This window comes from Oryctolagus cuniculus, chromosome 3, assembly GCF_964237555.1.
Source record: "Oryctolagus cuniculus chromosome 3, mOryCun1.1, whole genome shotgun sequence".
In the NCBI taxonomy this organism is placed as follows: domain Eukaryota; kingdom Metazoa; phylum Chordata; class Mammalia; order Lagomorpha; family Leporidae; genus Oryctolagus; species Oryctolagus cuniculus.
This window is the reverse complement of record NC_091434.1, coordinates 151,314,080-151,315,650: the sequence shown is the minus strand read 5'-3', so window position 1 is coordinate 151,315,650 and position 1,571 is coordinate 151,314,080. Positions and strand designations below refer to the sequence as shown.

Genomic DNA, 1,571 nt, shown 5'->3' with positions numbered 1-1,571 from the left:
AGATGGATGAGGAATTCATTTAGCAGCTCTTCAACCATCCTCTAAAATCTGAACACGCTGATCTTCCTGAGGCTCATAGTTTCATTCTTCAGGAATTTTATGCTTCCGTCTCCAGAAGTCATTCCACCTCCCCTTGCCAACCAGGAATTTCCATGGGGACTGAATTCTCAAATTGTCTTTTGGGATATAGCTCCAGAGTGGAATTTTGTACCATTTAGGAATCTTCCAAAATAAGCCAAAAATTGGAGTTGGTAGCTTCCAGTATTCAAATGAAGAGATCAATGGGGATGCATATATGTATTGTTTAATTTCTAGGATGCATTGTATTCCATACCTGGTTAGGTAGGTGTCTGAATACCTGAATACTCTCAATACCTAAGCAGGGACCATGATGTTCCTTAGTATTTTTGGCTGCCTTGGTTGTCAAGCTTCTTTTTTTTTTTTTTTTTTTTTTTTTTTTTTTTTTTTTTTTACAGGCAGAGTAGACAGTGAGAGAGAGACAGAGAGAAAGGTCTTCCTTTTGCCGTTGGTTCACCCTTCAATGGCCGCCATGGCTGGTGCACTGCGCACAGCGCTGATCTGAAGGCAGGAGCCAGGTGCTTATCCTGGTCTCTCATTGGGTGCAGACTTGGGCGATCCTCCACTGCACTCCTGGGCCATAGCAGAGAGCTGGCCTGGAAGAGGGGCAACCGGAACAGAATCCGGCACCCCGACAGGGGCTAGAACCCGGTGTGCCGGTGCCACTAGGCGGAGGATTAGCCTATTGAGCCGTGGCACCAGCCTGTCAAGCTTCTTAAAGCTTCTATGCAAAGGAAAGTTGTATGAGAATTTTAAAAGCAGATATTGGCAAAATCCAACAGGCTCAAATGGTTGAGGCAGTTTAAATCATAAATAAAATTAATATAAAAAATTCAAGTCCAAAGTAGGCTAGCATTGAGTCTTAGACCCAAATGAGTTGGCAGGACATTGAAATAGACTGCGTAGACAGTGACAAGAGGTGTCAGCCTTAGATAAGTGAACAAGTCACGGAACAAAGATGTCCAAATCAAGGTTGACGGGAGGTTTTTGGAGATAGGATTCAGACCCAGAACTGAAAACAAAAACAAAAACAAAAACAACTGGCAAGGTCCCAAGGGCTGCCCGAAGAAGCCCCATCCCAAGCAGACAGTTGTAATGGTGCAGGAACCAGAAGTGAGGTCAGGACAAGTCACCTCTGGTCCTAGATTAGAAGGAAAAATGTAGCTCACAGAAATGGATGTACTACACTTGATCTTAGCCAAAAGGCCGAGAAACAATGAAATGGATGAATTCTATGCAAGTTTGTATTGTTTCTAGTGGGGAGGAGCACCAAGATTCAAGGTGGGAACTTGGCAAAAAAAAAAAAAAAAAAAAAGTGCAAGTTGGGCTTTTAGGAAGCAAGTTTGTGGATCTGTGAACTAAGGAAGGTAGAGCCATGGCAGGTGGGAGAGAAGCTGGTAAGTAGGAGCATCCACTGCACTTGTCAGAGACCTTGATACAACATTTACTTGGGAGATAAGGAGCAGGACCAACACCACTTTGAACCAAGCAAA

At 43.7% G+C, this 1,571-nt stretch overlaps 1 pseudogene; it reads right to left on the bottom strand.

Moving 5' to 3' along the window:
- Positions 1-1,142: 1,142 nt before the first annotated feature.
- Positions 1,143-1,296, bottom strand: LOC127491959 (U2 spliceosomal RNA; annotated as a pseudogene).
- Between the last annotated feature and the right edge of the window lie 275 nt (positions 1,297-1,571).